This window comes from Podarcis erhardii, assembly GCF_964252035.2.
Source record: "Podarcis erhardii genome assembly, chromosome: 10".
NCBI classification, from domain to species: Eukaryota; Metazoa; Chordata; class Lepidosauria; order Squamata; family Lacertidae; genus Podarcis; species Podarcis erhardii.
The window spans coordinates 34028948-34051817 of record NC_138500.1 but is presented as its reverse complement, the minus strand read 5'-3'; the positions used below and the strand labels follow the sequence as shown (position 1 = coordinate 34051817).

General features: G+C 43.3%; 1 protein-coding gene across 5 annotated transcripts in view; it reads right to left on the bottom strand.

Annotated features, from left to right (window-relative positions):
* GSG1 (germ cell associated 1) overlaps nt 1–22870 on the bottom strand; it is a 110780-nt gene that overhangs the window by 22853 nt on the left and 65057 nt on the right. Inside the window, exons 1-2 of one of the 5 annotated variants that reach the window (XM_081879310.1) lie at nt 10421–10580; nt 3949–5009 (exon numbers count right to left, since the gene is read on the bottom strand). The exons of 3 other annotated variants lie outside the window; for them this stretch is intronic. The gene's annotated coding sequence lies outside the window, so the exon portion shown is untranslated. Of the gene's footprint in view, nt 1–2443; nt 3602–3948; nt 5010–10420; nt 10581–22870 lie in introns of those variants that run through there. One more of the 5 variants, XM_081879312.1, reaches the window with a different exon arrangement.

Genomic DNA, 22870 nt, shown 5'->3' with positions numbered 1-22870 from the left:
ACTCAAGTAGTAGGTATTTTCTTTTGCAATGGAATAAGGTTTTTGAGCATTAATAAAACAATATGGCAAGCTGTTTTAAGTTTGCACAGAAGCCTCGTCCATTTTGAGCAGTACACAAAATCAAATCACTCTGAGTGCTAAAACAGGAAGCAATAAAATGGACATAATTCTGTGTTAAAGTTTAAAAACAAAGCTTGATCTTCTACTCAATTCCTAGGGGAGGCAGTAAGATTCTGCATTTATAGCATGCACCTATGGGCAGTGACAGTATGTGAAGTCTGGGAATATTCACAAACATTCTAGCTTCTGAGGCGAATGAAGCTCACTATAGCAACTCTCTAAATTGAAAGGACAATTGACCAGAAAAGAAACTTCATACAGACGTAAGGACAACAGGAGCAAAGTATGATAAACTCAGGAAATATGAATAGGCTTGTTATTACCTTTCATTCCCCCAAGGAAACAAAAAATCTCACTCAGGAAAGTGGGGGCGGGGAGAAGAGGAAATGATGGAGCTCTATATAGTGAGGGATAGGGAGGAAATCTGATTCAGTTCACATTGAAAGGCAAACCTTTCTAATTCACAATATCCAAAACAATATGCAAACAGAAACACAACCATTGTTTGAAATCCACACTTCTCAAAATTCTGAGGTGCTCTTCTCCAGCCAAGTAAAAAATGCACTTACTAGTGTAAAGTATGCATAAAATGCATATATCTGCAATAATAACACAAAAATGCATCGCATTATGGGAAAATACTTTGTGAAATTGTGTGCATTAGGCAAAATTGCACACAGCATGTGCACATTAGGAAGAATGGGCACAAAAATGCTGGTGAATTTTCATGATGGTTTTTTTCTTTTAAAAGAAACCAGGAAGAGCTGTGGAAATGTGGAGAAGCAAACTTCAGAAGGTAAAAACTAGAAATGCAGAGAAACTGGGATTGACTTATCCCTAGCTCCAGAAGCACTCTGGTGCTCCTCCAACACTACAAAAAGAAATGGGAGGGATAAAAAAGCACGGGACAGGCACTATGACTATCCTCTAGTCTAGTCAATGCACCCTTTTATCAAAGGTGCGTCTGTCCTTCTGAAACGAAGTTCCATCTTGAAACATGCAATTCACTCATGTTTACTAAAAACACGCCCACAACACAAAAAACAGACAAAGCCTCCTTTCTTTTCTTCCTTTCCTCTCCCAGATGTGGGAACTCTTTTAAGTGAGGCCAAGGAATGTAGGTCCTTGGAAGGGTCTGTTTCAAGAGAGAGACCCCCACCCCCACCCCCGCCACACACAAAGAGAGACAGGCGGCCAGAGATTATTTCAGAGTTTCCCTTCGGAAGATCTTCCTCTGCCTCTTTGCTTAGGCCCTGAAGGCCTCCTCAGGCTTTGCATATCACAACCACTGAGAGAAGCAGCGGTGCGTAAGTTTTCTTTGCTGCCTTTCCTGTGTCAGGTGTGAAACAGAGAATCCAACAGCAGCGGCCAGCCTCCCTGCCTCAGGTGGCCCAATGTCATGATTTATTAATTGGTTATTTCTATACCGCTTAATATAGAATCCTGAGGACCGTAAGGTACATTCTTTCACCTTTGGTGGACATGCCCAAGGATTAAGGCTTTCTGGGAGATGATTTATAATGAAATGAAAAAGGTATTTAAGTATACCTTCTTGAAGAAACCAGAGGCCTTTCTCCTGGGCATGGTCGGCCAATTGGTGCCAAAGAAGGATAGAACTTTCTTTATGTATGCTACAGCAGCAGCAAGAATACTCATCGCAAAGTATTGGAAGACACAAGATTTACCCACTCTGGAAGAATGGCAGATGAAAGTAATGGACTATATGGAACTGGCGGAAATGACTGGCAGAATCCGAGACCAGGGAGAAGAGTTGGTGGAAGAAGATTGGAAGAAATTTAAAGACTATTTACAGAAACACTGTAAAATTATTGAATGTTAATGATGTTGGAATGAAATGAAGTGGTCTTAGCAATAGATTGATATTAGATGAAAATTTGAAGTTATAAGATGTGAAGAGAAAGACTTAAGAGTAAATAAAGAGGGTATGGATTTGCTGAACCAATTATTAACTGGAATACAAAAAAGGGAGGTGTGAGGAAGTCATGAAAATAAGTAAAAGAGCGGTAAGATAATAGAAAGAGGGATGTATTTTTAACTGTTTTTATTTTTTCTTTTCTTTTCTGGTTTTGCATCTTTTTGTATCTTTTTTTCACTATTTTTGTAACTTTTTCCGTGTTGAAAAGCTAATAAATATTACTCAAAAAATAAAATAAAATAAAATATATCTCTAAGCGGTGTAGAAGAAACTGAAGCAACATCTTGTCCAACGCATGGCATGAACCCACAATCTCAAGCTTAAGAATCTCATGCTCTACTGACTGAGCTATCCTGCAGAGAAAGACACTTTCACGGTCATGCCTACTTTGGCCCTGAGTTACTCAGGGAGTCGATCACCATTCATTTGCAGTCACTGAGCACAGTCTTCAGTTTCTCGCCTGTAAAATGGGAACAAAAATTGCAACCTTTCTCGAGAAGATTTTGATACAGCAAACACAATAAGGACTGCAAAGCATCATGTAAAGTTTTAACAAGTGTTATATAAATTATTAGTAATAGCAGCCAGTGTTTTGGCACCTTATGTACACAATGTGGCTCCCTTTTCATACACTGCAAGTTACCCTGGAGGGTAATTGCAGCAGGCTATTTCCTCTCCGGCAATGGCTCAAATATGTTGCTGCTGCTGAATGACTTACATTTGTATCTAGAGAAAATGATTTCATTTTTATCCTGATTCTAGCCAGCTATTTGGTCATGTTTGGAAAGGGGGAGAAAAGGCTTTGAAGCTTCAGGGCTCACACCAAGAAAGCTTTTCTGTCTGCTGGAGAATGGCTTCCGTGGCTCCAAATGAGGGTGTGGGCTTTTGAGAAAATGGGTCTCTCAGGACTTCCATCTTCAGCCATGAAAGGAGGAGGATTACGGGGCCCTTGTTTTCGAAAGGAGGTTGGTTTCCAATGATTCCTGATAGCTGGCAGTGATAAAAATAATAATAAATCATCTTGCCTGTTTTGCTGAACGTTACCAGTTGCTTCAAAGAGCTGCTTTCTGCTGTTTTATCGATTTGATTGCTGTTGTATGGTTCTTATTGTTGTGAGTTTTACTACTTCGTTGTAAACTGCCTTGGAAGTTTTACTGACGGGCAACATGAAAATGTCTTAAACATCTGTGTGTACACAAACATATACACAAACTGTGTTTATTGTGAAGCCGAAGCGGGATGATGTGTCCTTGACAGCTACAGGCCCAGCTATCTCAGACTGGAGATGAAATCTTGCAGGGACAGGTGGCATTTCAGAGACTGGATCAGAAAGAGGGGGGAAAGGGGAGAAATGAAAGGTGGCATGTAAGAACATCGAGGATTGCCTTGCTGGCAAAGGCCAAGGCACATCTAGTTCAGAATTCTTGCTTCCACCAGCAGCTGTCCAGGAAACAAGAAGAGCATGCAGACAACAGCCATCTCCGGATCCACTTCTTCACCCAGCCAGGCAATTTATGGGATATTCCCACCTAGGAACATGGGGAGTTTCATTCTTCCCACCAGCTACCAGTAAAGACATTTGCAAATATTTGCTACCCTTGCCGTGACAGCAGACAGGCAAGAGTGATGCCCTGAGCCCAGTCTGCGTTGCAGTGCGGGTCTAAGCAGCCACACTCCCCTGGTGCATCATGGGACCACCAACTCTTTTTGCCCACCATGCAGAGGAGAAGCAGGGCAATGGCAGATGTGCCAGCTGCTGCCAAATAGGTCAAGAACAGTCTCCTTGGTGTGTGACATGTGATTCCCCATAATTCCTGAGAGAGCCAACATGAATATCTGCAGCACATTTTGTAGTTATTGGATTCCATTTGTCAAAGCAACCCGGTACTCACATCTGATCTGCGTACTTGAAAAATGCCACCCCCAATCTCTGACAGCTCTTTGATGTCTCTTTGCCATGTGACAACTGCCCACTTCATTCCAAGCGCTCTCCTCTTCTTGTGTTGAACTAACCTATTAATCTGAAGAGATCCCTGTGCACCCATGTGTCTCTCCATTCATCAATTGTTCCTTCCCGGTGCTCAGGGCTTGCCACGTAAGCCAGCATTACTGATGCCGTAATTATTTCTTTACATTTCCTTGCCACGAGAAAGTTTCCAAAGGGAAATTCCAACCCCCTTTGCTGTTCCAGACACATGTCTTTTCCAAATTCCTGAATGTTAGGAGGAGTCCCACTGAAACAGGAGCAGAAACTACTGGGAATCTTTAATTATTATTATTTTGTTACGGTTCATATTTGCATAGCAAGGAATGGCCTCAGCAGAGCTATTTTCCACTGCATTCAGCACCAATATAACAGAGTGCGACTCCTGACTACGACTGCAGTTCTTGCATCTGAAACAATTTGCTTCAACTTCTTCCATGCGGACTACGGCTGCAGCCTGTACTGATGGCTCCCAGAGTTTTATGTATTTATCCATCACGTTTATATCCCACCTTTCCTCCTATGGGCCCAAGGTGGCATACATTGGCCTCCTATTTTATTCTCACAATGACCCTGCGAGGTAGGATAGGCTATGAGAGACTGACTTGCGCAAGGTGAGCTTCATGGCTGAGTAGGGATTTGAACCGTCATCTCCCAGGTCATAGTCCAACAGTTCAGCCACTGCACTACAAACCGTATGACGATCTCCTGAAAGACAGGGCATTTTTGCGAAGCCTTGCGCCTAAAATATAGCAGCTAAAGGACAACATGAACAGGCGAACTCGGGTGGATTTGGCTGGGAAAGGTTGTTTTTGTTTTTAAGTAAGGATAGCCTATAATCACAGAACCCACAACTCGTTATTTCTCGGTCTCTTCTCAGGAAACTACAAGGACTTGGATCCATTTCAAGCCTTCATGTTGAAATTCCTTCTTTGTATGTATAGTACACACAGGCAGAGGGCCAGAATCCTGAGAGGCGGAGGGGAAAAAGGAGGGAGTTAAATGCCATATTATTAAAACCAGGTTCAGACACGTTGCGAAGCGTCAGAAGATAAGCTGCTGCAACACCTCTGCTGGGTTGGCTGTGCTTTGCTTTTGCCACACAGTGAGTATATGCTTGGTGGCCCTCCCACTTTCCAGAGGCAGAGAAAACTGCCAGAGATGGCAGCCCAGCTTCCCTTTGGATGGGGCAGCCTTGGAGTGTTGCTGTGTTGTTTACAAGAGACATTGTTGTGTGCACTTATTTTCATTAATATATGCATTTTTCTGCACAGTCTCTGTCTGCATTGCAAAATTCAGTGGAATGTGAATTGTGCATGACAGCTTGTGTTTTGGTCTGCTGATTGGTGTGAGTTAGTCAGGTTTGCATTAAAAGGCAAACTGAGCAAGTTTCTCCCCCAGCTCAATTGACAACGGAGAAAATATAAGCGGCTCACTCACAACCATTAGCAAGCATCAAGGATATAAAAGGTGGTCCTTGTTACCATGAAAATGTATTCCAGATTAAATTTGTTGGCCGTCAAGGTACCACAAGACTTTGTTCTTACTGCAGCAGACTCATATAATGGATTCAAATTACTAGAAAAGAGATTCCAACTATAATAAATAATAATTTATTATTTATACCCCACCCATCCAGCTGGGTTTCCCAGGAAGAACTTTCTGATGGTAAGAGCTATTCTACGGTGGAACAGACTCCCTCAAAAGGTGGTGGACTCTCCTTCCTTGGAGGTTTTTAAGGAGAGGCTGGGTGGCCATCTGTTTTGAATGCTTTAGTCAGGATTCCTGCATTGCCGGGGGTTGGACCCTTGGGCTCCCTTCCAACTCCACCATTTGATGATCCTATGACTACCTCCTCTAGAAACTGGAAGGGGCATTCATTCATTTTATTTGTACACCTCTTTTCCAGACACACACAAAATTGTGATCAAAGCAACTTAGAATACATAAACATGGATGCCTTTCTAACAAAAACACTACAAAACAACTACATAATAACATAGCAAAGCAAAAATATAATAGCATGCAAAAAAAACCCCACTCACATTTCAATACTATAAGTATAACAAGGTTATGTAAACGACACGCAGCAGCCAATAGCAAAAATAAACAAGTGAGCTTCACAGTTTCACCTTAGTCCTGGAAACACCTCTCCCATAATGTTGCTCTCAGGCATGATGTTTGTCTGGGATAAATCAGGTTCCAGGTTAAGAGAGGAAAGGTTGGGATGCCTTCATGAAGTGTGCAAGTTCCCCTCCAACTCCCTCTCCCCACTTAGAAAATCTTCCCACCACAGCTAACCACAGACATTTAATAACAGCAGCTAAAAAGCTTGCTACAAAAGTTCTGGGAATTCAGCCTACTGCCTGGTACAGGATTGGAGCAGAGTGTGGCCAGCCTGTTTAAATAAAATAGCCGTGTACAATATAAGAATTGCACCATTAATGAATCTATTTATTAATTTTATTTTAGCTATTTATATACCATATAGTGCTATGCTATATATCTTTCTGATCAAATTTAAAAGAGTATCAGTGTTCCCCCCCTCCCCCAATGGTGTGCACTAGTATTTAGTACTGGCACCTATTTCTTATCAACTTTTTAATTAAACGTTGGTCGCAAACTCAATAACGAAGGGCGGAGAGGGCAGATGAAGGGAGGAGAAAGCATCTTACAATTCATCAACATCATCTTTCACACAGAAAAGCACTGAAGCATGCAATGGATAAGATGGAGTGAAATTAGTCATAAAAAATGGGGAGGGGGATCCTCTAAAATGCTTGCAGAAATAAATATGTTTTTTGTCAAGCCCCTGCAGCAAAACAGGGAAGGGGGGGGGGTTCCACAGAGCTGGGCCCACAGTACTCAGGATGCTTGTGGTGGATAGGAGCCATAGGGGACCATGAACAGAAACTACCTCAAAGCTTTCAGTGATGGGGCAGAGATAGAACCCTTGAATGGTAGAGTTGGAAAGGACCCCCAAGGGTCATCTAGTCTAACCCCCTGCAAAGCAGGAAGGACAGTCAAGAGATCAGATATCGTTGTACTCTCATTGCTGAGCAACAAAACATGCAGAGCTCAGTGGAGTGGGAAGCCAGCCAACTGGAAGAGTCTGTGAGGTGTACTCGGCTTGGAGGCAGAGTCAGCATCCAGAGTCAGGTCCAGTCCTAGGGTTGGGCAAGCAGCCATCCACGTGGTCAGATGGTCCAGGAGGCATAGAATCTAATATTCATGGGGTAAAGGGTCAAAACGAGCAGGAAGCAGCAAGGTAGGACCAGGAACTACAAGCATTGTTCCTGCTGCTGGAAGCTGTGCTTAAGAAGGCTGAAGCCAGCTGGTTCTCATCAGTGCTTTGAAGGCTGATCAGCTGCAGGTGGAGTCACTGCCTTCTCCCCTTCAAGCTGCTGTTCAGCAGGAGAAGGTGACTCCTGGCCCATGACAGATATAAGGGACCAGGCAGTCCTGAAAATATCCTGGACACAAATTGCATCAAGCAATTCTGGGGGTGATCAGTGAGAGGAGCAGGGCAGCAGACTCAGGCTCACTAGCAAGATCTTGATATGTGGAGGTCAGAGGCCAGGGACAGCTGATGTGAAACTGCTACCTTCTGCCACACATGGATTATACCCAGAGTTGTCATTTGCATGGCCTGAGGGATAAGGTTCTAGTGCTTTTTTCTTCTTAAATGCTTTTTCTCCTATATACAGTTTTCACGTGGTTGGTTTTGAACTAGTCTGACCATTTTATTGGCTTTTAGCTAGGTTTATTCAAACCCACCTCATTTCTCGGCAATGTAAACTTTGAAATGCTTGTATTTTTATTTTATTTTTGAAAAGATATCCTATCCTGTCTCACTCACCCATTTCTACCCTTCATCTCTCTGTCTTCATTAATGAACATGCCTCTCTCTCTCTCTCTCTCTCTCTCTCTCTCTCTCTCTCTCTGACACATGCAATGTTTTATCAGCACAATTAATTAAATTTAAAATTGCCTCGCCAAGGGGACCTCTGGGCCATGTAAAGGGGAATGGCTGCCAACTAGCTAAATGTTTCATTTTGTGCAAATGGTCACCCTTTCTCCCTTCTGGGAACTGTGAGCAAGCCTGTGTGTTGGGAAAAATAAGGATTATACAATTTCACTCTGGTTCATCCTTGTTGAGGGAAAGCACATCTAAAGCAGAAAAGTTCCTGCTTCAAATCTCAGCTGAACCATGATTGTCCCACCTAGCTAACCTGAAGCAAGTAACTGTCTCACAGCTTCAAACCCACCTGCAATAGTGAGGTAATAATAATCCTGGCCTATCGTACAGGGTTGTTGTAAGGATGACTGGGATAATGTACGCTAGACCTTTTGAGCACTTATGAAATGCCCATACCTGTTTGTCTTCTTTTTCTTTTAACCCTCAAATGTCACAGAAGCCCATTTTGCATCTGTGGCTTACCAAAAAGAACCTAATAAAAAAATTCCTTCCAGTAGCACCTTAAAGACCAACTGAGTTAGTTCTAGGTATGAGCTTTCGTGTGCATGCACACTTCTTCAGATACCATCTAAAGCAGAAAAGTTCCTGCTTCAAATCTCAGCTGAACCATGATTGTCCCACCTAGCTAACCTGAAGCAAAAGAACCTGTAATTCACTGAGGAAAAGGGCTTGGGAAAAGTTGAGAGATGCTTGGAAACCTGTACTTTCTAAGTGTTCATTAATAATAGTAACAGAGTAATAGATCATCACTGTAGAGTGCAAGAGAGAGGAAAATGTCGAGGTATTGATGCATATAACGCACACAATCTCTGTCTCACCCTTCTGGCCATGTTTGTGCATCATGCTAGACCATGGTTTAGTGTGATGTGTGCAAGCAAGAATGAACTCTCCTCTCCTCCTCCCATGCAGCTGAGATTAGGAGTTTGGAAGCTTCCACTTTTAGATACTCACAGCTTACTGAATTGGGAACCATGGTTCACATTAACTGTGGTTCATTTAAACCAGCCAGCTTTGTAAACCATGGCTTGAAGTGGACATGTTTCAAGCAAGACAGTTAACTACAGTTTGTTGCTTCAGACAAGGAGACAAACCACAGTTAAATTGCTCATTGGTGCTCACCACTTCTGTCCTTTCTCATCCATCTCCTGCCTCTTCCTAGATGTGTGTGTTACTATATCATCCTCACTCTCCTCCCTCTTCCCCAACATGCATTGCAAGATTTCATTGCCACAAGCACACTAAAGTGCAAGGCTATTGCCATGAGCTAGTCCAGCAGGTCTCCACGTGGAACATCAATGTTGGATAAGAGCTGTGCATATGCTGTGTTTAAAATATAAAATAAATGTGTAGTGCAATAATAGCCATAGTCCTGCAGACTGTATGTGCTATGCGAATTTAGAAAACATACACATATTGACCTATTCCGCATTATCTATTTTGATAGTCATGGGGGTGGGGAGAATGCAGGACACCCAAGTCTTGCCCCTGCCCCACCGGAAATGCTACACTCAGCTTCCCTTCTTCCTCTGGTTTCTGCAGTTTAACCAGACAGACAAGTCTATATTTGCAGCCGTAAGCCTAGAAACTTGCTTCCTTATCTGTGCCAAGGCTGAGCTTCCCAGAGTGCTGAATTCTGTCGAATTCTGTCTGCACAACACATGGATGTTCCATGCGTTTGAAGCAGGCTTCTGCACATGCATAAGCCAAGCTGGATGGGGAAATTGTGTGCAGGAACAAGTCCTGCACTGTGCATATGATTTCATGGCCCCATCTTTCAACCAGGCCCAGCAAAAAATAGTAGTAGGTAGTACTTATCAACTGTTCAGGAGCAGGACTGGACTCTGGCTCCCAACAAAATATTGAAAACACAATAAAACACCAACCATTAAAGTCCCTGTACAGGGCTGTCTTCAGACAAGGGTGCCAACTTGAACAAAATATGGGGGGTGGGGGAGGTAAGCCCCACCCTGCATAACTGAACACATTATGTGGTGCACGCACACCATTTGAATGGCAATGCCCATCAACTTGAGGGGCCCTCAAATATTTTATTGAGGGGGTTGAAGACCTCCTCGGCTCTTAAGAATGACTCCTATGCCTTCAGGTGTCTTCTAAAAGTCATATAGTTATTTATCTCCTTGACATCTGATGGAAGGGCATTCAGATGGAAGGCCACTACCAAGAAGCCCTTTGCCTGGTTCCCTGTAGCTTCACTTCTTGCAGTGAAGGAACCGCCAGAAGGCCCTTGGAGCTGGACCTCCGTGTCTGGGCTGGACGATGGGGGTGGAGACATTCCTTCAGGTATAAGGCAGCTTATACACGTCGAAGTAAATAATATTCCAGAGGGTTTTATTTCATTTCCGTACCTCTCCCCCCCCCGAAAACCGCGATTTGATTCTACCTGTGAGCCAAAGAATTCCTTGCCACTGGCAAGCATCACATTAAAGTGTTAAGCTGTGCCAACAATGTATCCTGAAAGTTCAAATCAGGCACGGAAAGCCAGGGATCAATTGTACCAGCACTTATCTGCGGCAGCACCTTTGACTGTTTGTTCAGTCAGTGTGATCATTACCTAGGGAAGGCGATCGGGAGAGGGCTCTGAGTTACTGTTGCTGAAATTCAGCCTTCTGTTGCGAAAGCAGTGCAGGTATTTGCCTCTCCACCCCAGCCTTGCCACTCTCTTTACTCGAAACACACCCTAGTGACACCCCTGGAGCCACGGAGGAATGCCAGAGTGGATTAGCAGCTATGGTGTCAGTGATGCATGTAATCCTCTGAGGAACACACAGTTGCCTCGAAATGGTGTGCAGTCTAAAAGGAGGCAGGAAGATGAGTTTTGGATCTTCAGATTTCCAAGCCGTGGCAATCTTAATTTAAAAAGGCATCAGGAAGGAAGCATGGGCTGTACAATAGCAACACTGAGCCCTGTAGGAGCAGAAGCTTCATCAGAGAGACTTGGGTAAGGATGGCGAACTGGCCAGTCTCCTCCCGGACTGGGAAGAGGAAGGACCCTTCCAAGGAGCCCTACTGGCATTCTGCTACTGGGAAGTCTGCATTGGATATAAAGTCGCCTGCTCTCCAAGTTGAGAGTCTTAGAATGCAACACATACAAAAATGGCAAACTGGGTTCCCCTAAAGGCTGAAAAAAAAGGCAAATGAATGGATGGATGAAAGTTCAGGCACATTTGTCCTACAGACAGAAACCTAGGATGCCACTGGATATAATCTATGTTGTAATACAGTGGTACCTCGGAAGTTGAATGGTATCCGTTCCGGAAGTCCATTCGACTTCCAAAATGTTGGGAAGCTCCTGCAGCCAATTGTAAGCCATGGAAGTGGCTTCGGACATTTGGGTTCCAAAGAATGTTTGCAAACCGGAACACTCACTTCTGGATTTGCAGCATTCGGGAGCCAAAACGTTCAACTCACAAGGCGTTTGGGATCCAAGGTACGACTAGCTCCAAACTAGCTGTAATTGTGGACAACCAGTAGTCACACATAACAACTTGTAGCCTCTTTTTCTATACACACGGACTGTTGTGTGCATCAAAAGGTGCATGCATCTTCTTCAATGGAGTCTTATTGAGCATAGCAATACATTTTAGGCTGAACATCTAGATGCACATATACATCCTTATCTGGCTTGCACATAGGAGTCGGGTTTTGCACACAGAGCTCTTTTGTTAGATTAGGACAAATGTGCTTGGAGTGAAGCTGATCCAGGGTAATCCCTGTACTGCCAAGGGAGACACGTACCTTCCTGCTTTCTCAGGGCTGATGTCTGAAAGACTTCTCTAAAGTTTTAGCTGGTTTTAAGGTTGCGTTTTTATCCATTTGCCTGTGGTTCTAGTCTGGATTGGGAGCATCACTTGTGGTATTTCCACTGCAAGAAAAGCCTCCTTTTGTACCAATGGGAGCTTTTCTTCCAATGCAAACAGGAAATGTGGGAGAGCAGATCTCAATTAGGGACACAGCAGAGACAAAGAGTTAAAGCCTGCCTTCCCCAATGCCGGGGTCGTGATCCAGTTTGAGGAACCCCTGCCTGCTACTTTCTATTTAAATCCATTAAGAGACAATGAGGTTTGTCAGGGATGTTCATCTGGTGCCTTCGTTATATATCTTTAGGCACCAGGTGAAAATGTTCCTCTTTAGCCCTGTCTTTGGCTGATTAATATTCTGCAGCCTTTGAAATGTGTTTGAGTGTGTGGGTTATTGTTTCGTTGTTTTGTTTTGATTATTCATTTGTGTTTTTATGTTGTATTTTTGTCTTTTGAACCACCCTGACATCTTATGCTGAAGGGCAGGATCTAAGTCTAATAAATAATAAAGTAATAACTCATGGGATATTAAAGACAATATATGTTAAAGACATTGGTCTTCTAATATATTTGGCCTGCAGAAGACACTTTCTGCTTGAAAACAGGATGTAAAGCTAATCTCCATCAAAGGAAAACTCAAAAGGGTGTCAGGCAATAAGATAAAATAACTATCTAGAGCAGTGGTGGCCAAACTTGGCCCTCCAGCTGTTTTTGGACTACAATTCCCATCATCCCTAGCTAACAGGACCAGTGGTCAGGGATGATGGGAACTGTAGTCCCAAAACAGCTGGAGGGCCAAGTTTGGCCACCGCTGATCTAGAGAAAGTTCCAATATCAAAAGGAACCTAAAGTGGGAGAAACACCCTTCACCAATAATTCTAACAATTCTGAGGCATTTCAAACTCAGAATTAGGATTCACTTGACATTAAAAGGCAAATCTACTTAATTTGTATTCCCTGAACCATGCACAGGCTGAAACGCAACCAGCTTTCAAAATTTGCACTTCTCTGAATTTTGTAACACAGTTCTTCAGCCAAGCAACAGGTATGCAAATGCATATTCTGGGGTAAAGTGTGCACAAAAAAATTATATATTCATGAAAATAAATACAAAGTGCATTATACCAGGGGAAAATTTGCTGGCAAAAATGTATATAGTAAGAGAAAACTACACTGAAATGCTGACTAATTTTCATGAGGATTATTTTTTTTTAAAAAAAAGGATGAAAACTGATGGGAAATTGGGGAGACTGGAAAAATGAGAAACTGGCAGAAATTGATAGAATTGCTCATCCTACTCAGAAGGAAAGATTTTGCAAAGAGCTGTGTTTTATATATTACACACACACACACACACACACACACACACACACACTTTTTAAAAAAATCACCATACTGCAAATAGGAAAGGTTCATTTAAACATTTTTATTTGATTTGTTGGTTTTTGTTTCATTTTCAAAGGATGGTGCCATATGCTTTTGAATAATTATTATTATTTAAATTTTTCCCTGATGTGAGAGATATCATTGAAGTGGCCATTTTCCTTTGGAAAGTCTGATGAAAAAAGAGAGCCGTTTCCAATATGAAAATCATACAGCGTTTAGTACAGTTCTTTTTTGGAAGAATTCCTTGGCAGCTCTAGAGCTTGGCTGGAAAACGAGCAAGGCAGGGAGCCAAGCATTATCCCTGCAGCATGGCTGATTTTCTTTCCTGCCTTAACTTCGTTTAATATCTGAACCATTAAATGTGCAGAGCACACCATTTGAAAGGGCCACAGTGGCTGCAATTCCAGGTGGCTGTTTTAGCAATCTCCACCCCGCATTTCCCTGTTTCCACATCCATCGTTCCAAAAGACCCTGCAGTGGTCAGGTGCAAGCCTGAGACCCGTGAATGATGCACAAACTTCCAAGAGCTTTGCCACATGCCCAGCTCAGATATTCACACCTTGCCAATCACTCGTGACAAAGTCATGCATGTACAGCCATTTTCTTGCCATGTTAGGGGGAAGCAGTTGAAAAATGTTAACCAGCAATAAGTGTTATGTGCAAAAGCACAATTAAGGGTGCAATTGGTTTTTGTAAACCATTTAGAGGTGCTTTGGGGCTGTTGTGTTCTTGCTTTTAAAAAAGAAATTTAATATTTGGTGTAATTGTTTTTGCTGTTTGCTGTGTTTATTTTTATCAGTTGATTTTATTGTTGAAATAGAGCCCCCCTCCCCAATTTACATGGAGGTTACGTTCTAAGGCACCACACGCATCAGTGAAATAGTGTATATTTGAAACACCATTGGAAAAGCCTGCAAGCCCCGCGTTCCGGCCCTGCCCTATTTTGCCCCTGCCCTGTTCCGCCCCTTTTTGTGACATTGTTGGGTCACTTTTGGGTTTGGCGTGATGTGGGTGTGTGCAGCCTTACACATAATGAATGTGCGTAAAAGGGGGTTGTCTGTAGTGATCATATCACCTTTCAAAAATCCTCCAGTTCATCTAAGGCTCCTTGTTTATCTTTTGTTTTGTTTAATTTATGTTCCTCCAAATAATGACATGGAGAGAGGACCATTTTTTCCCACTGAAAACTAAGTTTCTTTCCCAGCCTTGCACCAATATTTCACCACGAAAGGAGCAATATGTTTCGGAATGATCTTGCGCATACCTCATTAATGACATTTTCCTGTTAAAAGTCATCATATAAAAACAAGGCAGAGATGAGATGATGGCCCTCTGGATGCAACTGGACTCTAACGCTCATCATTCCTGACCATTGGGTGTGTTGGCCTGGGCTGATGGGAGGGATGTAGAGAAACATCTGGGTGGCCACAGGTTCCCCACTCTTGGTCTAAGCAGCAGCCCCAGGATACAGCTGAACTCAGTGGAAATCTCTCTGCAGAGCTTCCCTTGCCCTCTACATTCCATGCAATGTTTGGGTCCCATCCTTTCTTATCAGTCATCTGACAGGCTGTTTTCGGGTGGACCCCTTTGCAAAGCTCTCTTCCATACACAGCGCTTAAAAAGCTCCATTGGACAGGCTTTCTGTGGATTCTATTTCAAAGGGAGGAATGTCAAAAAGAGATCCTCCCAATAGCTTCCAGATGTGGTTGTTTCTTTTCCTGATCTAGACTTGGAAGGAGGGAGCAGGGAACGCCTTTAAGTGCTTCTCCATAGTGAAATGGGGGAGCAGGGAGTCTTCACTGCAAGGAGAGAGAGGAGACACAGAACTAGAAATCATGAGATGGGGAGGAGGGAAACGGAGCCCCTGTTTGAGACATTTCAGGGCGTGAATTGCATTTCAAATAATATTCCCCCTGTGTGCATGGTAGTATTTTAAATTATACATCAGCAATCCAAGCTCAAGCAATTTATCATGGGATGGGCCCTGTCAAGCTGGGGCTAAAGAGAAAGGGATTTAACTTTCAGGAAGTTCAGCCTCCCCCTAATCAAGGCTTCTGATTCAATCTTACATTCTGAAATTCCTCCTGAGACGCCTGACAGAGAGCCACAAAGGCAATGATCATCATCTAATGATGTTTGGCAGCAACAGCTGTGTTCCTCGTGCGAGCTTTTGAATGTAGCTCTGTGCACAACTTGTACCAAACAGATTTCTAGGACTGATGGCCCTCTCCTGAGAGGCAGGACTGAATAACTGAAATGCCTCTGATGGGTACTTGGCCATTCATTCTTCCATCTCGAGAATAGAACTCCATTGCCTCCTCTCAAAAACATGCTCCATGCCAGTCAGACATTCACAATGCATGTGCTGTTCTCTTCCTTTCTCTCCTCAAAACTTTTTTTCCCTTTTTCTTTAAGTGAACCGCACATCTAAAACAGAACTTGTGTTTGGATGCTTTTATGTGAAGCTACTCCGACTGGCAGTGGTCCTCTAAGGTCTCGGGCAGAAGTCTTTCTAGGGAGTCATAAACATGACTGCCAGGTCACCCATGTCAATTATATCCTTGAATTTGGTGAGTGACTGCTCCAGTGCCCAGCAAAAGACAGGCAAAGACCTATCCCGGTAACAGACAGGCATGGACTTGTCTTGACCAGGTGCCAATTGCACTCCCCTGAAAGCAGCGAGGCCTCCAAAGCTCACGGTGGACTGCAGGGAGCAGGCTCTGGCTATCTTCTATGTCAGGAACTTGGGAGAAAGGTGGAGGCTTATCAAAGAATCATAGAATTGTAGAGTTGGAAGAGACCCCAAGGGTTATCCAGTCCAACCCTCAGCAATGCACAAATATCAGCAAAAGCATTCAAGGAAGGAGAGTTCATGACCTCCCGAGGGAGACCGTTCCCCTTTCAAGCAGCTCTTACCACCAGAAAGTTCTTCCTGATGTATTTTAAGTTGCATTGAATGTCAGAAGCAGTGGGCCCTCTTTGCTTCCAAGTGCCAGTATCATGTCAGGCAAGAGTCCTCCTCTCAGGAGAGGTAGGATCAATAGCAACCAGGCACATGAGAAAGGGCCTTTTCTTCAGGGGCTCGTTCTCTGTCTTCAGAACACTTTCCCCAACACCTTTTTGACACCAGGCTAAGGACACACACACACACACACACACACACACACACTTGAATGTTGATATCTGTCCATCATTTTCTCAGTGGGTGGTGTTTGCTCCAGCTCCGAGGGCCTTCTGATGGTTCCCTCACTGCAACAAGCGAAGTTACAGGGAACCAGGCAGAGGGCCTTCTCGGTAGTGGCGCCTGCCCTGTGGAACACCCTCCCATCAGATATCAAGGAAATAAAAAACTATCTGACTTTTAGACTGAAGGGACGTTTTTAATGTTTGATGATTTATTGTATTTTTAATATTTTGATAGGAGCTGCCCAGAGTGGCTGGGGAAACCCAGCCAGATGGGTGGGGCATAAATAAATAATGATGATGATGATTGATGATTAGTGATTATTTTACAGCAGGAAATGTGTGCTTTGGGAGATGCTTCATCACCATCATAGAAGCCCAAAACTCTTCCCAGTATTTATAGCTCAGTTGATTGTCATGGTAAAAATACAATGGTGGCCTCTCCTAGAATATTGTGCTATATCCAAAGAAGTCTAGTAATGTTTTTACATGAATGCATATTTCCTAGAAGGATGATTTCATCCATCAATTGCAAGAGTTTGATTGGTGGTCTGGTCTACTGCACCCATTTACAGTTTACATTTTCCCACGTTTGCAATTGTCACCTAACACTTGAAATAATTTTTTCCAACTCCTAATCTTGCATCATATGGAATTTTAATAATCCTTTGGAAAGTTACCTCACAGTGGAACTTGTTTCTAAGTAGAGGTAGTTAAGATCAGGCTGCATGTAGAATTCCTATCTCATTCTTCCTTTGAAAAAGCTTCATGGTGTCCACTTTACTTCCACTTTACGGAGGCTTAAGTCATAATAATATTATATATCTCCACAGCCGAGTTTGGATTCGAACCTCTTGTCATGCATTTGGCTCCTGTTGCTGTGCACAGTGGTGTCAATTTTTTCATTCCCATTTCACAATATTGCTGCAGAATTTTCATTTCCATGTGGAGAATTTGAGAACTGGGTTTTAAGTCCCTGCTTAAAATATATGTGCAGAAATTCTCATGAGAAGGGATGGTTGAGAGTGTTCCTCTCTCTCTCTCTCTCTCTCTCTCTCTCTCTCTCTCTCTCTCCCCCATAGTGAACTATTAGGCGAACTTCTTTTAAAACAGAGAGTCACATTACCCAAAATATCTGGAGGAGCTCCTCTTTTTTGTCCCAGAGGCAAATGGAAAAGCATCTCAGGCACGTAGTTCCCTTAGGTGTACCTGATCTACACATTTTTTCCACACCCACCCCTTCTTGTTTAGTCTGTTCCTCCTATCCCCAGGATCCTATCAACAAAAGAGTTAGTCATCTAACCAACTGAGCAGCCTTTACATTTAAAGGTGGAAACCAGAAGCATTGCAAATGCAGCAAGTCAATGACTGGCTAGTTCAAATTGGTGTGGGAAATTCAGTCCCACCCCAGCCTCACCCCACCTTCCATTCCACCCAGAGGTAGAGCACATGCTCTGCATTCAGAAGGCCCCCAATTCATTCCTTGGTGTTTCCAGTTAGGGCTGGGAAGTTTGAGAAAGATTGCTTCATGAACCCCCAGAGAGCCACTGCCGGTCAGGGTTGACAAAACCAAGCTAGAAAGGTCTGAATTGGGTGTGTGTGTTCACATTACCACCTGAGGGTGCAGTGATGTTGTGTACCTCCGGGTGCATTTCACATCAACAGAGTTTCCTTAGCGTCTGATTCTTTTCTGCGTGTGCAAGCACACCTGGGGGGCAGGAACATTTTTACACCCTGCTATTGTGTTCACACTTTGGCAAGAGGTGGATTAGGCCTGGGCTTAAGGACTCCAATTAGTGTGAAGCTGGTTTGAGAAACAACTCATCAAGAGTTGTATTTCATAACAAAGTGCAGGTAGCATATGCATTTTGGATAATGTGGCATGAACAGGGATTAAGAATCCAGCGCTGGAAACGCAGTGAGTATAAAGCATCTTCCTCTGTTCTCCTAATTCTGAACCCTATTTTTCCCCTTGAAGATTATCAGGTGTGCAATTGGCAACAGAAACCAATCTGGAGAGCCATAGATTCCCTGTTGTCAGGATGTTGTCGGTGGCTCCCGACTGGTTACCCAGGAAAGTATAAAGACAATATTTATCTCAATATTTACAGAGAAAGGCTATAGAACTCAGCCTCTTGGATAATGGCATTGTCCCAAGTGAATCTCCACCCCCCACCCCTGTCTCTCCCACTTCCTCATTCATCACTTCTACGGGTGTTGCTAAGTGCCCTCTGTCTTTGAGCTCTTTGCTCTCCTACTTTTAAGGCTCTCCAGGTTCTGGGAGACGGAGGGTCTGGAATGCTTTCCAGTGACACCGTGTCAGCCAGCTGCTGCTCTGGTTCTGCCTCCTCTTCCTATCCCATTATTTCCCAACTTTTCCCCTCATCTGCCTCTGAGCTGCTACCTCCCTCAAACCCCTCTTGTAAATCTATACTGTCTTCCTCTTCCTCCTCCCTGGAAGGGTCAGGATGGGGAGGCGGTCCCCACCATTCCTCCTCCTCTGCCCAGTCCCTGACACCTATCCCAGGATAATGGTGATGATGATGATTTATTAATTAATTTAGTTTGTATACCACATTTCATCCAAAGATCTCAGGATGGTTCACAACATAAAATCACAAACTAAAAACACAAAGTTTGTTGCGCTTGTGATTACCTTATGCTATGTCCTGTAATTATCTATCAAAAGAGACATTTCCATAGTATGCTTTGTCAGAAAGAGTTTCTAAAACACAGAACTGTGAAGAAACTAGAAACCAGAACCTCCCAAGAGTTCAGAAACTAGAAGAAATCTGGAGTGGACCTCCAGCTGTCAGTGGATGAGGTCAGAGAAACCTCTTCCTCCCTTTGCAACTGCCACAAAAATCTGTTCGTTTCTGCACCCACCACTCTCATCGCTGTGCTTCCCTCCACCACCACCCCATACCTCTGCTAGAGATTCAAGTTTCTGAACTTCCCTGTGTTAAACTCCGAAGAATGAATAAATCTGAAAGGTGATGCTTATGCAAATGTCATGTTCCTAATCTGATCAGAAAACGGAGTCAAGATGGGGAGGAGGTAAGGCAGGGAACATTCAATACAAACTAATTGGCATCACGTCAACACTGCTGCCCTTTCCTGAGTTAGCAGCTGCTTTTACAATACGGTCTCTCCTTTTTTCAAAACTCCCAATTCCCCCTCCCACTGAAATATCTGTTTCACATTATTTTCCCCAAGATAAACTGCCTACATATTTCTATGCTGAATCTCACACTATTATTTCCTGCCCATATGGTGTCTCAGAAACCAGGGAGTCATAAAAGGAGTGACCAAGCATTGTGAGAAAAAGCATCAAGCTGCGTGCTTCTTTTTTGTTTTTTTTGTTTTTGTTTTTTACAAATGTGAATTGTGTGCTGTTGGCAGATTCTTGTCGTTGTCTTTTTGGGCTGTGTATGTGATAAAGGGGAGCCATACCAGGGTGAAGGCATCTTCTTCTGTTTGTCCCCGTGTCAGTTTCAGTTTATTGGTCAGTTTTTCTAATAAGGCTGTTTCCCATACTATTTGGTACCATTGGTCCATGCTGACTCCTGACAGGTCTCTCCAGTGTCTGGCTATGATGTTTCTGGCTGCTGAGAGTAGGTGGGTTATGTGCTCTTTATGAACCAAGAAATCTTTAATAAAAAATATGTAAAAATAAAATATAATGTGAATTGTGTGTCTGTATCTGAGTGTGAATGAAGGAGAGGATGATCGAGACAGGGAGTAACCCTAACCCTAAAAACAGTGGGTGTGATTCTAAGATGCAAATAAGCAACTCCACGCATACATACAAAATTTGGGAAGATTATAGGGAGAGTGAAATGTGAATCCCTGGGAGCGGCTTCTAGCACAATAGAAAAATTGAAAAGATACAACAGAAATTAAAACACAACCTTAACAACAATTTAAACACTGATACACACATCATATGTCCCTAAAATACATCATTCACATAAAACCAATTTACAATTACCAGCCAAAAGATCCTCTAATCAGTTTGCACCATCAAATGCCTGGGAGGAAGTCTCCTGATGCAGGTAACACCGCTGCCTCACTCAAACTTAAAGAGTTGCTTTTGGGAACTGTACTCACCCACATGGGAAACTTACAAGGGGTGAAAATATTCACATGTGTGTCTTCACTGCTAATAGGGAGAGGCAGATTAGAACACTGATTAAAAGCACAAGCATGCCAATAATCACAAAGAAGCCTCTGTCTCAGCCTCATTCCTACCACCCCTCTGTAACATGGGGAAAACAGTGCTGCCAGAGGTGGTTTTAGGGTGGCGCAACAAGTGTGGTCGCCCTGAATGCTGCGCTGCAGGGGGCACTAAAACAGTGTTTCAGAATGGAGCAGGTTGTGCGTCTAATTTTAGCGTTGCACAGGGCGCCGCTGAAAGTTGAGAACCCTAAGACTGCCACGGATGCTGTCCTACCTTGTATGGTTGTTGTACATATTACAGAATAGCGTATGAACACCGAATGCCTGAGCTGGGAAACCTGAGACCTGGTGAGCAAATGGGCTCCTGCAGCCTCTCTACCTGGTCCTCAGGACTTTTTCACTGCCCAGCCACAGCTTTTCTCCCCAGGCCACACCCACTCACCAGCCCTGCTTTGCACCCTCCTCAACTGTTTTTGCCTGGCTGGAATTTGTCCTTGAACTGGCCTAGATGGAGGATAGAGGGTGATGTGTGAGTTTGTGGAGAAAGAAACAAAGGGCAGCAGCTGTGATGGGCACAGATCTTTACTCACTGTGGTTTCATGGGTCTGCTTGTCAAAGGCACACACCCAGAAACCTGACCTCAAAGCTCTCCTGAGCATATGAATGTTGCAAGGTGTAGACTCAGCAGGAAGTGCCATATGACCATGTGAAGTGTCTTATTCTTCTCTCCACCCCCCACATGTCCTCCTCATGGCTATGAGTGGTCTATGCCACCCCCATTGGTTATGAACAGCTTGGCTAATATGTCCATTAGAGCAACATGTGAAGACTTGTCATGGTGATGGGACCAAAGAATGACAAATTTGAGCATTTTGATTTCTCTCTGCTTACAACAACAACAACAACAACAACAACAACAACAACTTTGTGCCACCCTCACTGCCACCTTGCCCCTCACCCTTCTGGTAAGCAGCAGAGACATATCTGCCAGGAATTCAGGTAAGCACCTCCTCCCTTTCTGAGCAGCACTGATTCCACAAGGAACTTCCATCTGGAAGATCCCTTCATGGGAATGCACAACTTTCTTTCTTTTTTTTTTTCACAGATCGCCTGACATTGCCATTATCAAAATGCCAAAATACTCATTTTTCCATTCAATTCAGATTTTTCCCTCACCATGGAAAAACTGTGAAGTAAAACTAGTCCATTGCAGATCAACAGCCTGATGGTGATGTAGAAATCCATTAGCACATTTTCACAAGCAGGTTTCTCACAGAAGTAGTGATGTTTCTGTGGATGAACATATTGCCCTACACCTGGATGTTTTGTAGCCCAAATAATACAAGCATTGCCTATTTTCACTGAGTGCCAAATGTTGTGGCCATGTCAGAATTTCAAAAAATCAATTCTGAGGTGCTATTATTTCGTGATCTAAACACATGTGGGGAGTTACCTTGGAGACTGTAAACATAGTATATACATTGGGGTTTAAGATAACACTACAAGCCTTCTCCCTGTGGATTAAAAAAAGTAACAATCTGCATGCACAGGTACAGAAGTACTTGTTGCATAATGGAGGGTGGGGAGTAATGGTTAAGGGGAGGGGCCAGGAATCATCATATGCAAACATTCCATCAAGGACCACCCACTGGTGCAGACAAAAGATTGTGGAATACCTAAGAAAAATCTAACAGTAAGAAAGCGTGTTGACAGTCATGTGCCAGTTCGCTCTTTAAAGCTGAATCAGAGCAAACAGCAACAGAAAGAGTGCCCAGACACAGAGCTTTAACACAGAGACCTGTGCCTGGAAAGAGCAAGGTCAAAGGTAAATGTGGATAAGCCCAAACACTGTTTTCCTCCTGTGCTGCTATTGTTTATCACTGCTGCTTGGCAAAAAAAAAGTTGAAAGGTGGTCTCACTCCTTCTCCTGCAATGTGCCACACGGAAAATAGTAATTCAAAAGGCGTGTACTTTTTTGAGGTGGGGGGGGTGTCAATTCACACAAACTCATGAAATTGCATATGGGTGAACTACTGACTAGTAGACTGAGCCTTGTTCCAGAATCCAGAGCTTTTAAAATCCAGGCTACAGTTCTGCATTACAGATTCCAATGGTAGTTCAAATTATTTGTCCAGAAGACACTTGTGATGATTGGTATTGCGAGCCCCACATTTTCAAAACACATGACTTCGTTTCCTGAAATCATGAGATGAAAGAGTAACTCTTGATGTTGTTTTCATTTATCTCCTAGGTTCTGAGCTTCCTTGTTCTCAAACCACATCTTA